Genomic DNA, 20545 nt, shown 5'->3' with positions numbered 1-20545 from the left:
CTTTATATAGCCTTTGCTGCTTATAATGTTTCTGGACCAAATTCATGGGCTAGAAGAAACCATGATCTCCTGGAAGCATCTCACAGGAGAAACATGAAACAGTTATCAGATCACTTCTGCGTGTTTATTTTTTAAGACTAGGGAAAGCAACTTCAGAGGCCCAGCCATGCTCTGATTGCATTCTACCTGTCTAAAGTCTGCTTAAGATTTCCTTAAGAGGAGTCCTCTTCTTGAGTTTTGTGCCTCACAAAATGTGCAGCTACTCCATTGCAAGAAAGAGGTATAGAGAATTGAGAAATGTGCAAACCCTTTCTTATGCCCCAACGATATTTCAGGAACTGTAAAACTGTGAGATCTTGAGGGAAAGCAAATAGATAGAGAAACAGACTGAACTCTGTGAACGCATTTTTCAGAAAGCCTCCTTTTTCATGCAACTGAGATGTTCGAGTAACAAAATGTATTCTCTTTGACAATAGCTGAGAAGCAGTGGAGAAACTGGGGACCAGATTCTCTTCTCAGAGTCATGGGCGTAAATCACAGTGGCCGGAGTTGGCACCCATAACATCAGACTCTCATCCTCTCATAAGAAGTCAGTGCTAACATGTCATTCAGGTATAAGGGATTTCTGCTGCACATCACTCAGCATATGAATTTTCAGAGGGGAAGAAGAGTTTAGCTCTTCTCTGAAGTCAGTTTACATTCATTGCTCTCTTAATTAAAGCAGGGTGTTATTTTCCCAGACTGAAGTGGATTAGGAATACAATGGCTTCAGTGAAAGCTGAGAATAACTTCTCTGTGATGCATTAGTAAGATGACAGAGGAATGAAAGGTTTAGTAGGCCTGCTTCTCAGAATTTGTTTACACATCCAAGAATAAAATGTTAAAACAGATTTGAAAGTCTGTTGTGTGATAGAAAATTATGTTCCCAAAAGCATTTTCACCACAATGAGAGTTAACCAAATATTGTATGATTATCCACCCCGCGATGTAGAAAAGAGACAAGAATTCTGTAAGTTCTCAATATGGACATTACTGTAAGGGATTTTTTATTTTATTGGTTTTTATTGCAGCAGAATGAATAGCATTGAAATGGTGCTCTTTTCCCACTGAAACTAGCACTGTCCCGTCTTCATACTTGGTTTAATAGTATCTGTAGCAGTACCTACAGCAACGTATAGCCAAAGTCAGAACAACTTAGTGTAAAAGAAAAGTCAATTAGATGTTTAATTTGGCATTTGTACCTAAATTAAATGCCATGGCTATGCTTCAGTGGAGTATATACAGGAACTGGCTCAGAGTAGCTTCTGTTAAACAGCCACCTTTGCCAGGTTTAGTGACTCAGTATAACTTATTTCCTGGCTACGATTAACTACTGATTTTATGGATATTTTTTGTTTCTCTACTGTAATCAGCACAGATAAACAATTTCAAGGATACAATCCTTTAGACCCCCCTCAGGCAAAATGACCACTTACGGAAACAGACGTCTTGCTGCAGCGAGGACTGACTCCACGCTGACATAGCTCTGGCACAAGGAATGGAAGTTAAAATAATGGGTAATTGTATTCAGGAAAACGGACTGGCAATTAAAGACATACAACCTTTTAATATTTTATTTCTATACTTCAACTGTACGAAATACACCTCAACACTCAGTAAAGGATTTGGGCAATACTACTGAGCTGCAGAGATTTATACTAATCAATCCTCTCTTGTGCAAACTTAGATGTGTTTCCATGCCAGTGTTTTCTGATGTTCAGGAAGCAGATTCTGCAGGACAGCTTCCTTTTGCCGACCAGCAGGAAATAATATGGTATTTTTATTGCTGCTCTGCTAGAATTTGACTGGGGGACTCTAAGGAGGCAGCCACATAAGAATGATCTTTTTTCTCCCTTCTTTCCAATGTCTTTATTGCCAACTTTATCATGATGTGACTAAAAACTCATTTTAATAACTTGTGAAAAAGATCACTAAGGCTACAATTACAGGCGGTTTCATGCTGAACACAGATTTTTTTGACAATCAAAATTAGATCAGCTGCCTGGGGAAATTTTCCAGTATGTTATTCGTAACAGCTTCAAGTTCTGTCTGTAGTGCCTTCACTTGTAAGAAGCCTTATTATCCTTAGCCTAGAATGTGCACAGAAAGAAAGGCATTTATTACAAGAAGATGCATGGTTAGTTCTCGTTTTTAAAAGTGAATAGTTAAATACTTTAAAAGTCACAGTCTCTCAGGTTTACAGGAGATATTGAACTACTATTCCTACAGTGAAGAGCTATTAAACACCACTTACTCCCTGAGCAACAATATGAAATAGCCACGTCAGTCTTTTCGTTTTTTCCTAGTGATGTGATTACATGCATTAAAGCATATAACATAGAGAAAGCTGAGTGGATGTCCACTCATTCAAGAGCAGACCGTCACATGTGGTCTAGCCTTATCAACATACAGAAAAAGCCTTCTTTCACATATTCATAACTTCTCCCTCTCTAAAATAGGTAGACCTTTGCTCACATAGCCCTGGGTTTTTCTTTAGATAGGCTAAGGAAGGGATGGGGTGCTGCCATGCTCTCCTAGTCCTCATACAGAAGGACTGATTGAAGATTGTCTCATATAGCTCAGGCATTTTACTTCTCCTGCTTACTCTGCACATCCCTTAATCCTCAAGCTCCTGACAGACCATGATCCAGACAAATGCTTACGTCTTCTGTGCCTTCCTGATCCCCCTTGGGCCTTTCCCACAGAATCCTCTTGGACAGCTTCCTCAGCTCTTCTTGGGAACAAGTCACATCATGTCTTCTCCAAGCCCTACTCTGTCTCCAGCTGAGGAAGGAGCTTGTCTTAGAAAATCCTCATCACACTTCCTAGCAGGGCTTGCACTCACTGACTTGCTTCTCAGGAGCAATCAGCCGCTGGATCCTTACTGGATGCCATCACCCTCTGCCAGAACAATGCAGCCGTAAGGTGTCTTCACAGACATGAGGAACATATCAGTAAGGAAATTTAGACGTACTCTATTCAAAAAACTTCTTTTTTTTTGTTGGTTTTTTTTTTAAGTGCATATTTTGATTAATTTCAATACTTCTTACACTTTTAGGAAAAGTTTCAGTAAAGTTCATCTCTTCTGGTTGAGGAGCTTGAAAGTTAGATGTATGGTCTGGATCAGGACAAGGCTCCTAGCCTTATGCTTCCTTGATAGCTGTTGAGAAAAACAGGCACCTCCTGATGGTGAATCACTTCATAGGAAGAGAGGAGTCTAAAACTGCTCCCACAGATTGTCTTCTTTCCATACACAATCTAAGGAGACAAAAGTGACTGGTGTATATCTTGCAGAATAGCTTGGAAATATTCTTAGCTTGCTGAGGGGAATCTGTTGTGATTTGCCTACATCATCACAGAAAACAGACATGGGAGTGACCAGTGTGTCAGGTGAAGGGTGGGTGTAACTACCACCTGTACCAGCTGTACACATTTCTGGAAGTGAGCCTGGCAATAGCCCCAGGTGACAGGGTGGCAACCATAGTGACTGTGTCTGCCTGAGGAAGGCTGAGCAGTGAGCCTATGTCTGCCCTGTCTGCATAGACACACAGCGAGAAGAGCTGTGGCCCCTTCATTTAGGGTTAATCTCTACATCTCTATGGAAATCAGACATTTAAATGAAAAATGTTTTACTAGTTGTGGGTCTGGCCAAAAGTGCATTTCTGGGTATTAATGTAAAAACCAACACCACCTCTCTTTATTAATTGATTAGTATCCCATGATTACGGCTGTTCACCAGCCTGCTTGATACAGCTGTCAGCAGCAGATCTGCGCACATTGCATTTTTCACCTACCTTAGTGAGGTGAAACACTGGTAGTTTTCCTTTGGTTGAGAAGAAAATAGACTCTAGAGAAAGAGAACATAATGGACCAAGATGACAGTAGAAATTTACACAGGCTCTGCCCACTCTTATAATTGACTAGGATGAGGAAATGCTTGAAGAATTGTCATTTCTAAATTGCCATTATATCTAAAATATCTGTATACCAAATCCTAACTTTCTGTAACAGTCTGAGTTTTATATTTTCCTATTTCTGCCTCATAAAACTCTGTACTATACAAAAATGGTGGTGTATTCTTAACAGTAGACACAGTTTCAGTCTTTGGATCTGTATTAATCCTTCAAGCTTCTCTCTCACGGTTTATTATGTCATCCAGATTTCACTCTGAACCATCTACTCTTTTCCATATGTTCTTAGCAGGAAATGTGCATGAATTTAGAAACACAGCACGACATACGATATTCAATAATAAGAACATTTTGAAGAGACACAAAAGGAAAAATCTAAACGAAAGTTCTAAGTGGCTTCCAGACTCACTCAGTCAAACAAGATACCCAGTGTTGCTTAATATGAAACTTCTAGTTGTGGTAAAAAATTGTTTGCTTTTCATTTATTTAGCTGCATCTGAGATTTTACTGTGGATAAAGATGTAGAGGGTGCTGATTTATGTTTACTCATGTATAAGTGTTGTATTAATATCTAAAATCTTGTGAGGTTTTTATTAAGATTTATGGAAACAGAAGTAAACAAGGCATTAAAGACAAGTCTTTGTATTTTGAGGTTCAGTAAATACATAGGTATGTGAGGTGCCACAGCTTGTTTTATGAATTACATTACAGATGTCATGTATGTATCAAATAACATGATGCAACTAAAAAAATCTGAATGTTGTACACATGTCCTATCAGCAAGAAAACTGCAGATGTTGTACAGGTAGTTATCTGAACCCAGAAAAGGATTCCCAGGTACTTTTCCCATTAAGACTGAACTAAATAAACTGCCAGAGACCTTGAGGATTATTCCTCTATGCCCTGCATGTAGAAAGATGGTGGAAGACTAAGCAGAAGTTTGCTACTTCAGAAAAAGGAAAGGAAACCTGTCTCAAGAGCCTTGTATGTTCATTAAGCAGGGTGAAGGCAGTGGAGAGGTGAATGGGGAAAACAGAAAAGGCAGATCATGGCACTTATACAAGTCAGAATTGCACCCCCCGTCAATCAGGGATGTTCTGGAAGTCTGTTTAGCTCCATTAAGCTTGGTAGTTTCTTTTTTGGAAAAAAAAAAAAAAAAAAGGTAATCTTTACAACAGGAAGCTACATATAGAAAAGAAGACTGGGTTTTCTATTTTGTTTTGGATTTTTACTTGCATGCAGAGCTTTATGTTATAACCTCCTTCTTCAGGATGATCAGTTGCGTAGTAGTAAACCACTCCAAAACTACCAGTTCAGCAAGATGGTGTTAGTGCTGACTTTCTGTCTTTGCCTGATGGTGATGGGTCTCCAGACGGGTGACCAGTTACCCACTAAATGGGCTAATTTGTTCCATGGTCTCTTCCACTACAATGAAGAAACGAGGCAGGATTGGTTTCCGTTGCATCATGTAAGGATTTATCATGGGCATTAATGGTTACAGCGCTCCAGTCAGTAGGGCCTGATGTTGCCAGCAGTGTCAGGCTGCACATCCCATGTCCATTCTCCATTCCTGGCTCTGTCCCATCTCTGCCCCCTGCCTCACACATTATCATCAGTATGAGATTCACAGGTCTGCCTCCCCACAGGACGGAAAACAGCTAAGGTGGAATACTTTTAGAGCCTGATAGGACCGCTGGAGGCAAAACTTTACTGCTTCAGCTGCAGGAAGTCAGATTTAAGACTCTTTACATAAAATAATTAAAATCATTAAAACTGTGTAAAATTATTCACACAAAGGGAAAAGTTTTTATTTCAAGACCATAGACAGACAATATTTATGACTGAGAGCAGCAGTTCCCAAACTGTCTTCTGCAGACAGTCCTTTGTGGGGCATGAGTCAGTGGCAGACAACCTTGTCACCATCATACTGCTGCAATGTGATGAGCTGTGTTCTGGGCTCTCTGCCAGAGATTCTAAAAAGGTTTTTCCACCACCTCTCTTTCCTGACTTGAAATTGGTTTAAGGCTCAGAAGGATGAGTCTATGTTAGCAGCAAATCAGAACCATATTCACTGTTCCACTCAGCAAAATGTTTCTTTTTCTCTTATTAAGTAAGCCTTATATTCCAGAGAATACAGAGAATTTGTACGTGCCTGTACAAAAATGCAATGTGAGCTGGAGCTGAAAGCTCCCGCACTTAAAGTTTTTTGGACTGTGGCATGTAGAAAATTCTAATGTTTTCTGATGATATTTTTTGATATTGTAATCATGCAGTCTATGTGCACCAGGTCTGTAATTTTAAGCTACCCATAGGCAAACATAGCAAGTCAGCACATGCATAAATCAAAGGTTGTGGCAGGTGTGGGCCACTGTAACAAATCTTCTATACTTTAAATTAGTCATAAATAAATGCCTTTCACTAAGCAACCTCTCACTCCCATAAAAAAATAAGGTGACCATAGAAATCAATTGTAATTTAATTTGGTATCTTAAAATGAAAGACATATGCGGACCCAGCTTCTGCTAATGAATTCACCAAATAACCCACATTTTTTAGATTGTTATTAAAAGAAAAGGTTTTCTTTTTGCATCTCAGGGATGCAACCCCCATGGTTAAACTTTTTAGTTTGTTTGTGTTTTTTTTTTTTCCTTTCCTTTGCACATGGAGAATTTAAACTTCAAATATTGTTCTGCATATGTCCTGGCAAGGCTGCCAAACAGCAAACACCCCCAAGTTCAGCCAGTGCTCCATTCCTCCATTCCTCAGGGAGTTCCTTTTTCATGTGTTTTTCATTTTAAGTTCTGCCTCCTTGAATGCTATTTCCTCTCTTTCGGTTTTCACTAAGGTCAAAGAAATCTTTAGCAAATAAAAATGTGAGCATCCAGTCATCTACTGGAAATGTGCCCATCCAGTGTCTAAATAATAAGTTAATAGTTTCACAGAGCAGTCCTATGTACACTAAGCAGAACACAGCAGAAACCTTCACCTGAGCACTTCATAACAGCTAAATAGAGTGTACTTATCAAATGAGGGCTCTTTTGTCTTGATTATCAAATGCAGAGAAATCAGTTTAACAGAAATCAAAATCATAGCAAGCAAGACTCTCCTGATCCTCTGGGGTAGGTGATGAGGCATAGACTCACCCTGCTGGCCTTCAACCATCTGTGGGTTGGAGCTGCAGAGACCCCTACATAATGCAAAAATGGTGGTAAGCAGTTTGAAAACCCAGCTACTGAAAATATGTCATCTATTTTGACAGTACTACATGAAAATCTTAGGGATTAAGATTCCATAGTATTATCCAGCATGTTTTGGGGGATATCTGGTGAAAATTACCTATAAAGAGAAAAAATGTGATTTAACAATAACATTTACTAACTCTAGCCAGATGCACTGTTGAAGTTGCTGAAAATCAAGTCACTAACAGGATTTGTTACAGGTGATGATAGGGGATACGTTATTAGTGGGGATCATTTGCCTCTGCAGGGACAAATACATATTTGGAGGCTGTGAGTTAGTCAAGTGATTAATAGCTACTGATATTTCTAACAAATTTGGGCTTATTTTTTCACCAAAAGTAGAATTCAAGCTTAATCTGGCCTTTGGGCTATTCTACCAAGCCGAATATCTGAGCTCTGTTTGAAGCTGTGAAGGAAGCCAGATCCAGAAGAGTTCTCCTGTACTGCTGCCTCCAGTCTCCCCCAGCTGCCTTGCTGTACCAGTTTCCATTAACTGATGAGGTTCTGCATTATCAGCATATTTGGATTGATGCATGGCTGTTGCAGAAATGTATGGTTCTTCTGGTTAGAAACCTCCTAATTTACCATTAAAGAAATTTGTGTCACAAAATGGCACCGGTACTTATCTTTGCAGAGGTTCCCCACCTGATACATTCAAGGGCTACATTTGTATTCTCCACAGACACATCACATATCGTGCCATCCGGTGATCAAATAGTCCACTCCCAGGTCTTTTTTCAAAGCTTCCTGCTTGGGGAAAAATTACGAGTCCTAAAATGCCTGACCTCACCTTTTGGGTTATTCAAATTCATCCTATTTCTATTATCCCAGTCCTGAAGCTTATCCAGTTCTTCCTGTATACTGTCCTCCTCCACATTCACACTACTACATATTGCATTATCAGAAAATTTCATGAGCACAGCACTACTTTTTCTGCCAAAGTTGTTAAAAATGTTAAATAAGATCAGTCCCTAGACACATCTTGGAAGAACTCCACGAGTAACTTCCTTTCAGTTTGGTATTTCTCCTTTCAACATGATCTTTCATTTTTTTCCACCTCACAATTCTTCTGCTAATCCAAATTTTCTCCAGCTTAACAAGCAATTTCCTACGCAGCGCTGTGTCAAAAGCTTTCCTGGTAACTGAGTTGCATCTCATTCTCTTACTAATAAAAGTAATTTGTCAGGTCTTCAGACACGATCTACTCTTGCTAAAGTGAGTGAAATTTAATTTCTTTTCCATCTTCATGTCCTTACCTGTTTTTAATCCTATGTATATTTTGAAATATCGCATATTCTTGAAGCGAGACTTGTGGTTGCCTAGACTTCTCCACTTTTTGCCTTAAGTTAGATCCAACACTTGCCTTTTGAAGGAAAAGCTATCATCTCTGATAAACACATTAAAAGTCTTTGCTAGCAGACTTGTAGTTTCTTTAACCAGATCTTTCATAGTTCTTCTAGGATGTGCCTCCGCAGCAAGCTGACTCAGTCACATTAATCTCTTTAGAGTTTGGCGTCCACCTTAGATGTGGTTAATTCTATTTCCATTCTCAAATTCCCATTAGCAACACAGCCTTGTTTAACATCATCATCCCTGCTGAAAACTGAGCCAAAGTATTCATCTTGGGGCCATATCTGCATTACCCTTAATTTCACCATCTTCACTGCACAGCACCTATAAATCATCTTTTTGTTTGTGTGGCTAAAATAATCTCTATTTGATTTAGCTTTGTTTGAAAAATCCAACTTAATTTGTCTTTTGGCAATTCTCATTTTATCCATACACATCCTGACCTCTAAGACTTAATCGTGTTAGCTGAACATTACTCTCTTTTTCCATTCTTCATAAGATGTCTGTTTGTTCTGACTAGGTTATTTCTGAGCTGGGTAATCACCCAGTTAGGTCTATATCCCTTCTCTAGATTTCAGTAGAGGCCCCAGAGAAATGTTGTACTTTTGTCATTCAGAAACTCAAGCTCTGTTTTACACTCAAGTCCATGAGTTTCCCAATTCAGTGAGCTGCATTTTTGAAACTGAAAATGATAGTTTCACTTTCAACTAGAACTACCTGTTTTTATCTTTACGTTTAATTTAAAATTAATGAAGTACAGGTCTCCTGAGCTGGTGCAACCAGTTCTTCTCTAGCGTCCAAAGTAGTAATCCAAACTGCATCTAGTTGAATGATCTGTATCTGGTTTAAAGTTTATGTGGTGAAAAAGACTGCAAGCTATCTGGGATATTAAAAGACTCTGACAGTAGCACAGTTCTTGGTAGTATTTCTAGCTCTAATGGAAATGCAGAGATTTCTATCCAGAGCCTCAGTTGGTATAAATCCGCTTTGCTCTGCTGAAACTAGTTTAGCTACAAAAATTTAAGCAGACTCTTTGTCATGACAAACCAAATCAGATACATGACAATCACAGCACACTTTGGTTTTAAGCTACAGAGTTTGCTGAACTGCTTCATGCTCTGCAAGCTTTCACATCCCAGAAAGGCTTTTTATGGCAGCATTTATAAGTCTTATCCCCTAAAGCATCAAATGAGGACACTCCTATCACTCCTGCTGCCATTGGAATAGCATCTTACGCAATTTATTGTCTTTCATTTGCTTGCAAAAAAAGCAAGGAAGTTTCATTAAGTAGGTGGGAGAAGCTGAAGGCCTTTTTCACACTCACATGTTTTCTCTTTGTTGCTGTTTGTACAGGTGCAGTGAAAAAGACTCAGAGGGTGTATCCATAAAGAGAGGACTTGAGAAATGCCACTTTAAATTGTTTGAAAACAAAGGTCTTGGTAGCTCATAAACAGGGAGCTATTTTTTCCTTAGGACTGCAAATCTAAATATAAGGAACCACCTTCATGTACAAATATATTCAAACGTACAAATGTAACTGCCATTAATGAAGCCTGCCCTTGTGGATTGTGAGAACAGGCCCTTTTCATTTATGTTCACTGAGAACTGTATTACCAAAGAGAAAAAACAAAAACAAAAATATTCTCAGAATCAACCAGCACACTTGTATGTTGAAATAAAAGTATCCAAAGAGGATATCAGGAAGCCTGTGCTCCATCCAAACTGACCAATTTAATGCTTGCTGTAAGCATACTTCCAGACTAGCATCTGGAAGTCTTAAATGAACAGAGATAGACATAGACACCCTTACACTCTGGGAAATAATTAAAGTTGGAATAAGAAAAAGTTTGTGGACCAGACCATCAGCTGGTATAAATCAGCACAGCTCTAGTCATTCCAAAAAAGCAGTGCCAGTTTATGCTGAAGTGCTAGCTGGCTCCTGTAGCTTTCCTTTGTGATTAATTTCAGTGCAATCGTTTGCTGGAACATGCTTTTGGACCAAGCTTCCTGAAGCATTACTTTTACAAATCTCTTGCGTGCTCTTGGACTGCTGCCTGTAGCACACCCTTCTGTATTAGGTCTGCTTTTCTCCAACAGAAAGCTCAAGGTTTGGGATTATTTTAAAATGATATATTAAAAATAATCAAAAATTTAGGTAATTTTTACATATAAAAACCAAAGTCTTTGCTGATCAGTTACTTTATACATACCAGTCTTGACTCTCTTTTGCAAACGAATGGCAGTGACTTTTTCAATTGACCGACCATTCCATTCTTTGTTTAAACTATCTTTAGGATGGTTAGGGTCAGTATTTTCCACTCCTTGTGTAACCCAAGCTCCCCTCTAACTTAAGAGTGGAAATCCAACCTCATGGTAGTGCAGAGGCAGACACAGGGCTGGCACATGATGCCCGCAGTGCTTAGGGTGAGATGGTTGCCAGTGTGGTTTCACCCATGCTGGCACCCATGATCACAAGGCCTTGGGAGCACCCTGGAGCCTGAGGAGCTACCATCACATGTGCCAGCACAGCCAGTCCTCCTTCACCCTCCGTTTTGCAGAACACCCTAGGAGGTCTCCAGAGCTGGAGTCTTTTGCCAGGACAGGGTACACAGGTGGCCCACTGTTGTTTCAGACCTGCCAAATTGCCCTCCCTGAGTGCAGTGATCCTAATGAGCTCACTCCTGCTGGGATGTCAATCACTGCAGCTGGCCCCCTGCCTGCCCTGGCAAACCCAGCAGCACCCAACTCAGGGCATCACAGAGAGAGAGAGAGAGAGAAGCCATAGCACTGTCCTGTGGCTGAAGAAGTGCTGCCATAAGAGGCTGTGCACTTAAAGCCTCTCAATGGAGCATACACCTCCACCTTGCAGCCTCGTGACCAAGTACCTTACAGTGGGATGGAGCAGGCCCTCCCTCAGACAAGGCAGTTCCTGAGAAACCAGTCCAAGGGCATGATTCCCAGCCATCATGCAACTCCCCAGCCAGTCCATGCAGTCATGGCTGGCACATTTTCTTTTCCATGTATTGATCACAGAAAAGAAAGGCTAATCACTTAAAATACTGTTCATGCATACACTGCAGTTAAACTCACTTTGAAAACACACAGACACTTGTGAGTTAGCTTATCACAGACTGTGCTGCCCTTCCCCTTCTTTTCCCAGGTGTCTCTTCCTTCCTAATGCCACCCAGAACCCAAGAACACACGAAGGAATGTAGGGAATGTATCTATGCAAGGTTATAACTTATTTCAAAGCTATGGTAGCTCTTAAAATAGTCTCTAGCTGTGTCCCTCAGGTGTGGATGGCGTTACTGCTGTAGGAAGAAGGGTTTATGAAAGAGTTCAGAACTGCAGCCTACTGTTAGATGACAGGAACTCAATTGTCCTTGGTCACCCAGAGACAGCTCATATTCTCCATTACAGGGGACAAGTACAAGGCTGTACAGCCTTCAAGTGTTCAGAGACACCAAGGCCTTGTCAAAAGCCCTGAAGTGCTGGAAGAAACTCATTTTCTTCAGGGCACTGGACTAAATGTAGATATGTGATGTCTTCTGCTTATGAGAATTTGAGCTGCTGAGATGCCAGATGAGCTGCACATAAAGAAATGAGCCAAAAGGAGACTTCATCATACATCCCCTACAAGCAGCATGAGATGACCACGATTTTCAACACCCCAAAAGACATGGAACATTGTCTTTTCAGAGTTATCCGTGCTCCCTGTGTGGCTGAAACTTGGAGAATTGCTTTTTCTGTGTGCTTTGGTTTTGGGCTTCCAGGTCCTCATTTGCAGAAGTACTCACATGGTTTTGAAATCTCCATCCTTGGAGATACTTCAGATTTGACTAGATACGACCCTGAAAGACCTGATCTGATTTCAAAGTTGAGTAAAACTTCAAACTTGAGCAAGGGGGCGGATCAGATGGTGCTTTCTAACCAGAATTATTCTCAGGCTGCAGCTGCCACTGCAGTCAGTGGGAGCTCTGCCTTGAGCAGACATGTGCTCCAAAAAAACCAGAGATTTTCTGCTCAGCACCCAAAATTATCTGAAACTTCGGAAAAAAATTACATTTTAATACTGCGTCTATGAAATGGCGCAAATAATGTCAACACAGGTAGGGTTTAAAGTTTGTTTATGAATTGCCTAGGAATCATTTTCCAAGCATTAGAAAATACTCTGAGGAAATCAGCAATTTACTACTCAGACCGGGGCTTGGCTAATGTAAAGGGACAGAACTCTTCATGGAGCCTTGATGCTTAAATGCAAGGCTGAAAACTCATTCATTAAGCACTTTGTGTTGTGTTGCTCCTTTGAAGCATGGCTTCTGTGCTGAAGGTAATATGTCTCTGTGTAATTAAAACCTGTAGTAAGATTTCATTTTTCATTTTGCACTTATTAGTACTTCTCTTTTGAAAAATCAAGATTTGGCAGGCCATTCCAATCAATTAGATATAATTTTATATTGATACTGAAATAGACATTTTTTGGCATTGCCCTGTTTGTTCAAAGTTAAGCTGTAAGGTTATGTACATGGAGGTCTGGAAGATCACAGGTACAGCAGATGCTTCAAGTCTGAGTCAGTCAGTGACTAGTGTTGACAGGATACTAAGAAATCAGAATAAAATGCTATGGAGTATATGCACACACGTGTACCTGTGTGAAATCTACTTTGCTCATCAATTAATCAGATTAAGAAGTCGATTGAAGTAACCGAGGTTTCATTTAACACATTTCTCATGGGTAACTACAAACTGTGATAGCAGAAACAAGCCTTCAAGAGTAAAAATAGAAAGCATTCCTATCACAAGTTTTGCTCGAAAAACAAGAAAGATGTGAGAACAAGGGAACGGGAGCCTAATGAAAACATCTCTCTTTGCCTCTTTCTCTGCAATGCCATGCTGAGAAGCAGCACTTACTTTCTGACAGGCAGAAATCTTTGTGCCTGACGGAGAGAACAGGAGATAAAAAGGATACAAAGCATCTGGCTTTCCAATGCGTACGTGGGATGATGATTTAAATTACAAAGTTTAAAGAATTTGGCACCTAGCAAACTTGAACCTTGCCCAGGGTTGATCTTCCCCCCTTCAATAATCAGTTTAGAAAACATGAAAAAAGAAGTATTTTCCCCTATAACACAGCATATAAACAACATCTGCACTTTCGAATGAGTTCAAAACACCTTTGGAATGAAAGGTTTTTCTCTTTGAACAGAGAAGAAACCCTTCCAGCATGCTCAAGTGGAGGGAAAGTCTCGCTGAGATTGAGCTGTCTGGTTCCACTGTAACGTTGCTGGCAGAGTCCCTACGGCAGGATTGACATTGCATTAATTACTGGGCCCATGGGCCCTCCGACCCTGCTCCACCACAAGACGTGCTGGCAATGGATCTGAGGAAGGCTGGCATCATCTCAGTCCTGAAGACCTGAAGGCAAGTTGTCACCTGAACTGCGGGTAAAGTGAAACATTTCACTGTGCTAATAAAATACACATTTCTCTGGCATTCAGACTGTCTGGGAGATAACTGTTTAATGTATTACAAGCCTCATGGCTAATATCTGACTTGAACAAGCATGATTACACAAAAGACAAGCTTTCTGAAGTACTTTGGTTTGATAATATTCATAATACTAATTATATGTTAATAATAGAGATATATTATCAGATATGGATTTTGCTCCTTATTAGTTGACAGTGGGCCTCATCCTCATTTATGCATTTCAGTAGGAGAAAGTAGCATCAATATAAAGTGTTATGGTATGCAGTTCAAAACAGTTCTAGGCCCACAGAGAGTTGTGCTCCACATTAATTTGCTTGGCTTCCAGGGTAAAGAGAGAACAGTGCATCACAGTTATAGCAGCTGGCATTTTTTTAGTAACTAGTCCTTTCAGATGCCTTATTTCAGCTGGCTTAATTTGAATTGCAGTGCACCAGCTTGCAGAAATTTTCAGGACAAGCTTGATCAACTCGATGCAAATTCTTTAAGACAGTCTCAGTTTGTGCACTGAAAACTTAAGCACTCATTTCACTGTGATCACTACCTAATTGATTCATTCCTGTCTTGCTTGATTGCATTGCCATTCTAGCTCAAAATCAGATGTAATAGCCATGAAGATGGTAGCCATCAAATGACTTTTTAAGCAGCATCAGTTCCTTCGGTTAGCAACCTTGACTCTAAAACAGTGACAAGGTAAAGCCATATTGCCATATAGTGATGTTTAGGAACAGAAAGAGCTTTTGATTTTGACATTGTCTCACTAGAAGCGCAGAATAAGAGGTCAGATAGCTGAAGTTTAAAGAAATATCATTTACAAACAATAAGTAAACATAAAAGGAAAGGTATTAGCTGAATCCATATATAATTTTATAATCCATGTGGTGTTTAAACAAATATTTGTCCTTGTCAATTATTCCCACAGAGTGATTGTGCAAGTAATAAAGATTTAAACAATGTTTATATAAACAACATGAAATGCAAGATAAAGAACTTGATAATTACATATCACTTTTAAAGATACAAGTGAATTGTCTGAGTCTTTCAAATCAAAGTCATAATGGATTGCAGCTTTATATGTAGTCAAAATAAAGATTTGTGGAATATGATTTTTTTTATGTCTGGTAGATCTATTTTTAAATATTTTTTTAAAAATAAAGCATCCCATGATTAGCCCTTTCAATTACTGCATCACAGTGGTTTTTACAGACTCTAATTATATCTTAGATTAAAATTCAAAACACCTGCTCTTGTGGATTGCACTAATTTCAGCCTCGAGTATTTTGATACAAAGAGCTATAATCAGTGAGAACCAAATGATTTCCTATTCTCTGTACCACACCTTCTCAGTTGAGCACAGCTAAAGAAAGATCTCCATTTCCTTCTTTTGGTGGTTTTTTTTCCTTTTTCTTTATTTTTTTCTTATGATCATTATACTTTTTATCTAAAGATGTCTTTTTAATGCTGAGAAATGTAGTATTTTTTACTTAAATCAGTTTAACACAGATATTAGCTTTTAATATAGCAGTAATTTTGATTTTAAATAGCAGATGAACAGTGTAGCTTTCTTCTGTTAGTTCCCCTTTTCATTTCAGTGTAGCTAATATAAATACTTTGTTCCTGGCTTTTAAGAAAACTGCTCTTTAAAAACCCTGTAATTTGAGTTCAGGGATTTAAATGGGAACACATACTTACTTGAAAGATGGGTTTTGATGTGCGTGGTTCTCTGTTATTATTCATGAACTTCTCTAGGCTTTAGGGGTATGATCCAAAGTCCACGGAGTCAATGGGAAGACACGCAGATTTCACTGGATGTTGGGTCAGTATAATAAATATTGTATGAAGAAAAAGGAAACAGTTGAATTGTCCATGTAGGTTCTATCACAATAAAATAAGGGTATCATTAACACTATTTACTTTTTGATGAGCGTAATACAGAATCTGACTGCTCAGATACACTGTTTTTAAGCCAACAGGATAACACTACAGGACACAACAGGTCAACAAAGAGTCATTGTAGGGCATTGAATCAGGCCCACCACAGTCCTCCAAAGCCCTCCAGAGCAATTTGTCTACTCCAAATTTTATACAATGGTCTACCTTCAAATAACTCTGCTGAAGCTGTGGGGTGGCCTGGCAGCTCTGCACCAGAGCTGCTTATTTGTTTCTCCCCCATGCTGTGCTGTAACTTGCCACGTCGCTCTGTTGCAATGGGCAGGTTTCTGAAGGCCCATGAAAAGCCACCTGGCTCTTGCTCCAGAGTATATTAATGCAATGAAAACAGATTTAACGGCATGTCACATCAGAACTAGAACAATCTTTTTACAAATTCGGCATTTTTATGCCCTATGTTTCTCACTGTGATTAATTAGCTGTGAATGTATTTACTGATGTTTTCATTCCCTTTTCCATGTCATGGATTACAGACGTAAATTCTTTCTGGAAAAATTCAAGCCCTCCACATGATAAAATGGCATATGCCTCACCAAACTCTGCTAGCTTTCCCTAAAAGCTCTAAGAAATTTTTACCTAAGATTTCCATCACCTGTGACATCATTCTGATTTAGGACAAATGACAGCATGAGCCATAGGTACCCACTAGCATCTCAAAGGCATGATGAGTAGCTCTGATTAACCCTACACACTGGGCTTTGCTGCCCCCAGTGTTTCCCAGTAGTTTCTTAGCCTACTTTCAACTCTGCTCAGATGTATACAGCCAGGTCTGTGATTGCTGTGGGAGAAGGAGACAGCCCCTGGATGGGCAAGAAGTGTGCAGAAGCCATACAGATGCACTGAGACACTGCTGCAGCATCACTGGTCCTGCACTACCCTGCCTCTGGGAGCCCCACCAAAAATGTACATCACTGTGCCCCACTTAATAATCTAGACTTATGAAGGATAAGTTTGGGTCAAGGATCAGTTTTGGGGTTTGTTGTCCAGAGTTTCCAGTCTTGCATGATGACTGAAGCTGTCTTTGTACCTCCCTGCCAGCCTTCAGACTGCTGTAGAGCAGAGCCCAGCAGCCGCCAGCACTGAGAAAGCCTCGTACCCGTAAGGAGAAAAGCAATTAACACCAGTGGCACTAAAAACAGAACAAGTGATGCAAGTCTTGTGCATAATAGCAAGGGCTTTTGTTCATAAATCTCACCTTTCTGCATGGTAGACACATGAAACTCGGTGTCTGCCTGAGGAGCTGAAGGGCTGAGTCAACCCTGCTGAGATTTAAGCCATCGGTTCCAGAGAGTCTAGGTGTTTCAAACGTGGTGCTTACACCACTAAACTACCTCTTCAGCTTTATTTAGCTGCTGCTACTGCTATCAAAACAAACCACATGTTGCAAATCTATTTATTAGGGGTTTGTGGTGGGTGGATCCTGGCTGGGTGCCAGGTGCCCATCAAAGCCACTCTATCACTGCCCTACTTAGTTGGACAGGGGGAGGAAATAGAACAAAAGGCCTGTGGGTTGAGAGACAGAGAGATCACTCAACAATATAAAAACAAATCTTAAACCACTCTCCCCCAACCCTTTGTTCCCAAGCTCAACTTCACTCCCAAATTCTCTAGTTCCTCCCCCTGTAGAAGCATACGGGGATGAGGATTTGGTGCCTTGGTCAGTTCACCACACGTTGTCTCTGCTGCTCCTTCCTCCTTAGGGGAGGACTCCTCACACTCTTCCCCTACTCCACCATGGAGTTCCTCCCACAGCAAACAGCCTTCCATGAACTTCTCCAATGTAAGTTCTTCATAAAATGCTCCAGTGTGGGTCCCTTCCATGGGATGCATCCTTCAGGAACAGGCTGTTCCAGTGTGGGTCCCCTGTGGGGTAACAGCCTCCTTCGGGCATCCCTCTGCTCTAGTGTAGGGTACTCCATGTGCTGCAGGTGGAGATCTGCTCCACCATGGACCTCCATGGGCTGCACCATAGGCTGCAGGGGAATCTCTGCTCTGGTGCCTGGAGCACCTCCTGCCCTCCTTCTGCACTGACCTGGGTGTCTGCAGGGCTGGTTCTCTCACAGATTCTCACTCCTCTCTCCTGCTGCAGGTTGTTGCAAGAGGTTTTTCTCCCTCTTCTTACCTATGTTGTCCCAGAGGTGCTACCGTGTCACTGATGCGCTTGGCCTTGGCCAGGAATGAGTCCATCTTGTAGCTGGCTGCATTGGCTTTGTCGGACATACAGGAAGCTTTTGGCACATTCTCATAGGAGCCACCCCTGTAGCCCCTCCACTACCAATACCTTGCCAGGCAAACCCAGAACCGTGTTTATGCTTCATTTGACATGAAAGTACTTTTTAAAGCAAGACAAAACGTTGTGATAATCAAACTGCTTTAAATTTTAAGCTACACAACATTTGCATTATCTGCTTTTGCTTGAAAAAGAAAAAAACCAACTTTTTTTTCCATAGTAGAAATTAAAATGCAACTGATGCTTTAAATTTGAAATTTACTGCTGCTGTGAAAGTCTGCCTACCACCTAGGATGTGGAAACATTGGTTAGTTAAAAAGTTAACAACATAGATATTATTCAAAGGAAAAAACAAATCAAAGCTGTGTGCAAGCAGTGTCTTCTGTCTGACAGGAGTCCTCGGAGAGCTATATGATGGCATTTTCCAGAATTAAATTGCTTTATTATAAGAGCTTTAAATTAAGCTCCTAACTATGACCTTTAAACACGGTGATTGCCATTATGCCTGCTGAGGAGGTGGTGGAGGGTTTGGAAACCCTGTGCAAGACTGATGGGTTTTAATACGTAATCAAGTATAGGTTCATTTAGCACAGCTGTTGAACAGAAGGCCTAACACCGGGTTATCACAGGGAGTGCCCTCTCTTCTCTTCCAGACAAATCAGTGTTAGCAGTGGGAGGCAGGGCTTGTTAGTGCTAGGGAAAACAGCACCCTATCTTCCTGATGGGGCTGGAAGAGGATGTGGAGTTTAACAGCCATGCATCTCCTTTAGAGAGTGACCAGGAATAAAATGTTTCCCCAGCGCTCGTACACTTAGACCAGGTAAAACCTCATACATGGTGCACTTAGAACAAAAATACATGCCGAAAAAAAAAATACTGAAATCCTTAAACAAATGCACAGAGTTAGAAAAGTCTTCTCCATAACATTCTGTTAAAAACACTATCAACAAATCTTGTTCTCAAATGTACCTACTGACATGCATATACAGATCTTATACACTGTCAGATACCTGTGTGTTGTTCTTCAAGCATGAATAAATGAAACACTGGAGAAACAAAACAAGGCCCCATGCATCGTATGGTTATAAAGTGCCAATTCTGTAAATGTGATAATACAACCTATCCTGAAGCCTGCAAGTTCTCATCACAGAAACTAAGGCTCTGTGTCAGTGCAGGAAACAGAGATCTGAGAGAGGCTGACTCGTCTCATAAAGGTCCCACCTTTCCTAGTGGTACAGAGGGGAAAGCTGGAAGCCTAACTCAGCTGACTGTGCAAAACAAGGTTAAAGTCAAGACCCAAATAATCTGTTCTGTACTATGTACACTGAAAAAAAACATCATGGGCTGTAGGACCTCCTTCTGGCACGCAGAGGGCTGACATTTCTCTGCAGCATGTGACTGTGCAGGGATGCTGCCACTCATTCTCCTCTGCAGGAATCACAGTTGTAGCCTCAGCCCCAGGGGCTTGTGCCTGGAAACTTCCCACCACCTACCTCTGCTTCTGGTCCTGACCAGCCTCAGGCTTGGAAAGACCCAGTCCCTGCTTCCAGGTCCACTCATCAAGCACAAGTGTAGCCTGAGCCCACAGGTTACTAAATATATCAAAATCTCTTCTGATAGCTCCCACAATATTTGTTGTGTCAAGGGCTATAACTTAAGCAGTCAAGATGCAGCAAGGCCAGGTTGGACGAGGCTTTGGGTAATATGGTTTAGAGTGAGGTGTCCCTGCCCATGGCAGGGGGGTTGGAACTTGATGATCTTAAGGTCCTTTCCAACCCTAACTATTATTCTATGATTCTATGATTTTGGTGGATGTGTGGCAGGTTTTCAAGAGTGCTGATAATATTGGGTTGTACTGTGTCAGTAATATTTATTCTACACATTTTATTAGTTCAATTTCTAAACAGTCAATCAAGTAAAGGTAGGCAAAGCCTGAAGCATCGCTTTCATATTTTAACATATTAAGCCAAAAATTCCAAGATGTTCACTGAGTTTTTAGACTAAAAAAAGTAAGAGCTTCAGATTCACATGCCCTACCATCCCACATAAGTTCTCCTTCCTACTTATCCAAGCAGCTTTAAAGGCTGAAAACCAGCCAATAAAACAAAAATGGAATTTAGACTCTGTGAATCTGGACTTCTGTGAGGATCACAGAAGTGGGAACTGAAAGTGCTGATAGGTTAACTTTTATTTATCAAGGGAGTTAAACAGTTTAACCACACCAATCATTCATACTATAGGATTAACATATTTGGGGTTTTGTTATTTATAACCAGCACTGTTAGATATACAATTGGTTGCATGTATTTTGTCTTCCAGTTTTATTTTGTCTTCCAGTT

At 40.5% G+C, this 20545-nt stretch overlaps 1 long non-coding RNA gene across 1 annotated transcript; it reads right to left on the bottom strand.

The window, feature by feature from the left end:
- Positions 1-2484: 2484 nt before the first annotated feature.
- LOC133216483 (uncharacterized) lies at positions 2485-17317 on the bottom strand. The gene is made up of 3 exons (XR_009726654.1): positions 17172-17317; positions 3834-3886; positions 2485-3633 (listed from the first exon to the last, which is right to left on the bottom strand). It is a non-coding gene; the product is annotated as an uncharacterized LOC133216483 (long non-coding RNA).
- Positions 17318-20545: the final 3228 nt, after the last annotated feature.

The sequence above is a fragment of the Neopsephotus bourkii genome, unplaced genomic scaffold, assembly GCF_033783945.1.
Source record: "Neopsephotus bourkii isolate Nb327-2 ecotype Australia unplaced genomic scaffold, CSIRO-AGI_Nbou_v1 NB_1053, whole genome shotgun sequence".
NCBI lineage: Eukaryota > Metazoa > Chordata > Aves > Psittaciformes > Psittacidae > Neopsephotus > Neopsephotus bourkii.
Note: the sequence above shows the minus strand (reverse complement) of the source record. Positions and strands in the feature narration are given on the sequence as shown.